The sequence below is a fragment of the Apteryx rowi genome, unplaced genomic scaffold (genome assembly GCF_003343035.1).
Source record: "Apteryx rowi isolate R43461 unplaced genomic scaffold, aptRow1 scaffold_78, whole genome shotgun sequence".
Taxonomy (NCBI): domain Eukaryota; kingdom Metazoa; phylum Chordata; class Aves; order Apterygiformes; family Apterygidae; genus Apteryx; species Apteryx rowi.
The window spans coordinates 1,072,215-1,078,492 of record NW_020451071.1 but is presented as its reverse complement, the minus strand read 5'-3'; the positions used below and the strand labels follow the sequence as shown (position 1 = coordinate 1,078,492).

General features: G+C 44.4%; 1 long non-coding RNA gene across 1 annotated transcript; it reads left to right on the top strand.

Moving 5' to 3' along the window:
• The first annotated feature begins 1,553 nt into the window (after nucleotides 1-1,553).
• On the top strand, nucleotides 1,554-3,922 carry LOC112976918. The gene is made up of 3 exons (XR_003257220.1): nucleotides 1,554-2,114; nucleotides 2,314-2,754; nucleotides 3,587-3,922. It is a non-coding gene; the product is annotated as an uncharacterized LOC112976918 (long non-coding RNA).
• Nucleotides 3,923-6,278: the final 2,356 nt, after the last annotated feature.

Sequence of the window (6,278 nt, the reverse complement as noted above, 5' to 3'; positions counted from 1 at the left end):
TTGATTGGATTGAGAGACACAGTACAGCAGTCCTGGATGGGCAGGGGGGTGACTCATCCATTGCTCCTTTGTGCTCAGAAACTACAAGAGCTCTTACAGCTGGAGTGTTGTGATGGATGGATACATATTTTTTGGGAAGGAGGAAAGGAAGGGTATGCTCTACACAGAAGAGCAGCTCAGATGCAGGGAAATCTGCTATGGAGTGTGTGTGGTCAGGAGCTTGTGGATCAGAGGGGAGGGCAACAAAGGTAACATTGTGGTGGGCTTCTGCTACAGACCACCTGATCAAGAAGACAAGATAGATGAAGCCTTTTCTAGACAAGTGGAAGAAGCTTCACAGTTTCAAGCCCCGGCTTTTATGGGGGGTATCTATCATCCTGACATCATCTGGGCAGGAAACACTGTAAGGCACTAGCAAGCCAAATTACTGGAGTGGGTCAGGGAAAATTTCTTGACAAAAGTGACAGGCTGTGTAAGGAGGTGCTCTGAGGGATCTGCTAGTCACAGACAAGGAAGAAGTGGTAGGGGATGTGACAGTTAATGACAGCCTTGGTGCAGTGACCAAAGGGTGGTAGAATTTAAGATCCTGAGAAAACTGAGAAAGGTGAGTGGAAGAACAATGACCCTGATTTCAGGGAAGGAGACTTTCACTTGTTCAGGGAAGTGGTAAGCAGCATCCCTTGGGACACTGTTGAGAAGGGTAAAGGGGCCAGGCAGTTTGGTCACTCTTCAAGGACTATCTCCTCAAAGCACWAGAATGTGCATGTAGTTAAGCAGGCAGAGCATGAGGCCAGCTTGGGTGTACAGAGAACTACTGACTGAGCTCAAACACAGAAAGAAAACATGCAGGAGGTGGAAGCTGGGACAGTCAACCAAGGAACAATACAGAAAAAATGCTCAGCCATACAGTGATGGGATTAGGAAGGCCAAAACTCAGCTAGGGTTGAAACTGGTGAGGATGTAAAGAGCAACAAGAAGGGCTTCTACAGTTATATGAGTAGCAAAGGGAAGATCAAGAAAATGTGGGTCCACTTCTGAACAGGACAGGTGATCTAGCGATAAAGAACATAGAGAGGTCTAAGGTTCTCAGTATTTTCTTTGCCTTAGTCTTTACTGGCAGAGCCTGATCCCAGGCATCCATGCCCAGTGACAGAATATGGAAGAAAGAGGTACTAGAGGATCACGCTCGACCTACTTAGGTAAACTGGATATATACAAATCCCTGGGACCAGGTGGGATGCATTTCAGCTAGACATAAGCAAGAAAATTCTTCAGAGTGAGGGTGGTCAAGCTCTGGAACAAGTTGCCCAGAAAGTCTGTGTAATTTCTATCCTTGGAGACATTCAAAACTTGGCTGGATGAGGCCTTGGAAAACCTGTTCCTGTGCTGAGTGGGAGATTGCATGAGAGCCCTCCAGAGGTCCTTTCCGACCTAAATTTTTCTATGACTCTAAGTAGGTGTCTGAATATAGACTGAAGAGCCTATGGAAATGGGACAGGTTCATGTGCCTTAAATTGCACAACGTTGAATGTAACATGGCATAAATGCCACCCGACCCATGAKACCTGGAAGTCTATGGGAGGGTTATAGTGGTGGTACAGTGACTGCAGCTGATATGAGGGTCTCTGATCTCTGGCTGTGAAAATGAGCAGAGCTCAAGCAGCTTTCACTGCTGCTCCATTCTAATCTCGCACCCTTCAGGTGTGCTGTATGTGCTCCAGGACTTTCTACTGGCACTCAAAGTGTTGGTATCACCACTCTCCAAAGTCTTCATGAGTCCCTAATGGACCTTTCTCCAAGAGGCCCAGGTAGGCTCAGGCCTCTCTGAGTCTATGTTGACATCAAGATGAGCAACTACACAGCTGCTAGCTTATCTGTGCTTGTTTTATCAAGCTGGCAGAGGTTACAAGAGCAGTGTAGAGTGCAGTGAAGGTCTTCCCAGGGGTTAGTCACCAGCAGACAAGCTCTCCAAGATGCCTGGGTACATACTCAGGTTGCTGGGGTGGGCTGGTGCCTGTGCTACTGCATCTTCACAGCTCTTGATCCCTGACCTGGAAGCTATGGACATACCTCCAGTGTGTGGTGCAAACAGACCCCAAGCAGGCCTTGTTAAGGTAAGGCTACCTGCTGATAATTTTGTCTTGCTATGCTTTTACCTTGTCCCTGAATAGCTGCTGCTTCAGATGTTGCTGCACAGCTGCTAGTTCAGCAGGTTTACACCCACAGAAAGGCTACCATAAATATTTCACACTTAATTTAGGTTTAATCAGTATTTTGGACATGTTGCCATTCTTTATTTCAACACTATTTCAGAAGGGCTGATTTGGAGGCTGTTTAATCCTCTGGAGACTTCTAGTTGGAAGCACGAGCAGATTTTCCAGGCCTGTAGCAGAAGACTGTGCATCTCTACAAGTGAGACACTGTCTCCTGCTGAGTGACCAGATGGAGCAAAGACTGTTCTGGAGCAAAACTCGGAGGGTTCCTGAAACCCCTCTGTGGATGATGAAGGCATGGGGGCTAAACCCTGTAAGAGAATGGAGCTTAACTTTGCAGTGAGGATGTAACTTTAAATGGTACAAAGTTGCATGTGCCTACTAGTAATTAGATGGACATTTCATACCATCTCTTTGAATAGTCTCTCTTCTTGATGTTGAGCCTGAATTACTGGCAGTTCAAAGCCAAATGTCAGTCCCATGTATAGTCTTTCAGCAGAAGTTGTGTGACTGTGGAAACAGGAGAAACCTTGCTGACAAGGTATTTGTGTTAAAATAATAAGCTTCCATGCAATTTTAAGAGTTCGTTCTGCACAAGGCTTGATTCCTGTGTTGTTGCTTTCCACTTGGCATGAATAGAACTATATTCTCTTTTTAGTTTTAGACCTTCTCACCACAGTCAGAAACACTTGACTGTTATGGCTAGAATATCACAACATTCCCACTCAAGATGGGAAATTCTCTTCAAAGAAGAGAAAAGTGATATACAGCACCAAATAGAAGGTTTGTAGCAAAGCAAGGAAGCCAGGTAAAAATACAGGAATCTAGCTTTAATGTCAAAAGTCATTCATTACTTAAATGGTCTAAAATTTAACACAATAAGCATTGCAGGATAAGAATAGTGTCTGAACTTTTTTTTGGCAAAGATCACTGAAAGATTCCTTTCAAAATTAATAACACTGTACGTAGGAGATCAAAAGTTATCAGGTGAGAACAATCATCTCTGAATTTTGAATTTCTCCATAATGTCCTAATTTAAAACAGAATAAAGCAAACAAAACAACAAAGGAAGCAGTTGAATAGTAACTTACAGTGTAAAAAAACAAAATTAAAGTGTTAAGAGGGCATCTACAAACACCATTATTAATGCCAAAGCATTGTTTTATCTCTTTTTTTGTGAGTTCTGGATGTGAGCCCATGTCAGTTACACTGAAGATTAGAAGCTCTTCCCTATATCGTATTTTGACAGAAAATTTTTCCGTGATTTCACATTCTCATCTGAGGTGTCATCTGAGCCAAGTCAGGCCCTGATGAATTAATGTCAATGGAGTCACATGCCAGGAGTGTGACCCTTTTTGTACCCATTATTCCAGGATCAAAGTGATACCTAACTGGCCTGGTCTGCAGAACYGACCCCTGGCTTTGGTCCAAGGCACAGAGTGCAACAAAACATGGGCATTTTGGACCTGTCGCATCCTTGTCTCCCTGCCTTCCCCAAGCACCACAGACTTTCTCACGCATACTGGTGAGATGGAGTGAGGCAAAATACGCAGCTCAGCTCAGCCCAAATCTTTCTGCTATGCTCCTGCTTCTCACTGAGATCGTCCATTTGTGTGTTTTACCTCATTTGTGCCATCCGTAAACCTCCTGCGGATGTACGTGGCAGCTCTGTGCAAGTCCTGGCTGCAGGGTTGGGAACGCAGCACTGCTGAAACACCCCAAATGGGCCCTGCAAGCGGGAGCTGTGGAAGAAACCCCGTGGCTGCAAGGCAGGGAGGGAGAGAGCAGTCCCTGCAGGTGCTGGTATTCTGTCTGGGATCTTGATAGCTCTGAGAGGGTTGGCAGATTTTGGGAGCTGAGCACTGTTACTCACTGCRTACTTGAAAGTGGATCCCACCTTCTCAGTGTCACAGTCTAGGAGGGAAGGAGAGCAGCGCCGTGGCTTTTTAAGTCACACATGTTTTTTTGCCTTTCAGGGGAAGACAAGAACCCTGGCTGGTAACAGCAGGTACACGACAGCCAGGGGAAGGTACTTTCAGTGCACAACATGGAGTTATTTTGGTCTCACAAAATCCAGTACCTATGCTATTTATCCTTGAGTGTCTTTTACTAGCACTGTGTTTATTTATACTCACACAACTATACTGCTCTCCATAACAACGTCAATAATTCTTAATGCAATGGCATTTGTAACAGTGTGCGAAGAGCAGAAGCCGGCTCCTTTTAGTGGTAGATCATACAGTGATGTTGGCAGCATATCACAGGGAACCAAGTATGTCTTGGCTTGTTCTCACCTGGAAGAGGAATGGAGACAGGGAGACAGAACTCAAAAGGACAAATTACAAAGGCATCCCCATAAAGAGTTAGTGGTTTTGCCAACGCAATTGAAAATGTTTTACAAGGAACCCAGTAGGTTTACAGGAAACTCAGAGATGTACAAATGACAAGAGCTTCTCATCCTTGCGAGATTAAGCCGTTAGCACTGTGCTTCTTACAGTTTCTTGCTAAGGATTAGCAAATTTCTCAAGTCACTCAATTTATGCTCCGGTGAAGGTGTTCTAGTTTGGCAAAAGGGACATTAACTATGTCCAGCAACCTGCCATTTTACTCTCTTCAGGAAAGAGGTGTAGAGAGAGGGGGAGATTCAATATCCTTGTTAGTTAATATTTAGACCAAAGAAAAGAGCTGGTCTTTTGGCTGACCTCTGAAAAAAGTAAGCTTAAGCTTTTTGAGCAGGGCCTTTAAAGGCTTCTTAAAAATACTATTTGATAATATTATGCAATAATCAAGGCACACATAGCATCTGGACCTGCATGCTCTCTTGGTAAGTGTGACTGCCTATTCAGAGGGCCACAAATTTCCTGGCACTGACAAGTGCAATATCTCAGGGCTTTTGAGGATTAAGCCTTGGTTCCCTGCACTGACATTCTCCATAAAGGTCAGTTAGCCTTTCCTGTATCCCCTGTCAAACTCACTGACACTGAGCCTCTTTCCTTTGCTAAAGATGATTCAAGCCTTGGAATATGCTCTTGACTAATGAGCTATTTTGGTTTCTGAGCCAGCTGTTTCGCTGGTGCAAATCGATGTAGCTCTGATTTGAAGTAAAAGGAGCCAACTTTGGCCTTGATGACATTAGCTGCTTCGCCAGTGGATCTGTTTTGGCAAACTCTCCTTGCAGAAACACAGCTTATACCCACAAGGGAGTGCTTTGACTGGTAGATCTGATTCCAGTTCCCTGCTTGAAAGAACGTGGACCAGCAAGGGCTGTCTGGCTGATGTAGCGGTATCAGTACGAGGCTTCAGCTCTCATGGCTATGAGCATGGTTCCTTTGCAATCATACTGGAAAAGGCTCATCTGATGAATCTCTTGAGTGCAGGCCAGCTCTGAAGATCTGGCTGCATATTTAAATGCTCCTTGACTTACTATTGTTTTCAGTCTACTGCCTATTTGCTGGAAGATCTGTGTGCCAACGCCCCTGACAGCTCTACAGCTCTCCCTTCTCACCAGCTTACCATCGCGCCATCTGTTTGGACTAAGCTGCTCCTTCAGGCCTGAGTATGCCAAACCTGTGCTTTGCCTATTTCTTGGACCACATTGCATTCATCTTTGACTGGTTTCTTTCACCTCATCATTCTCTTCCTTCATGGTCAAATAAATCTCTGTCTCTTTTTATATATCAAAGAGAGCCAAACAGACCAAGAAGGGGCTTGAAGTGTCCATGTCTCTATTCTACAGCTGGAGAACTTGGGCTCAACAATAGCTGGTAGGTAGCCCAAGGTCATAAAGGAAGTCTGCCTCAGAGCTTGCGATTATACCTAGTTTTCCTGAATCCCAGACCATTATCTTAGGTGTTAGACCATCCAGAATGCTTCCCTTCCATACTTCTCTTTGCACTTCCTAATAAATGTGTTTCCTTTTATATTTAATGTTTTCTGTCATGAACTCTTTGTTGTTCTACTTAGATGTAGTCTGACAAACTGTGTTTTCCCTTTACGAAAACAATGGAAGCATATACTTATGAGATTTGGCTCCTTCAGCTAATGAAACAGCAGCAGTTTTTCCGT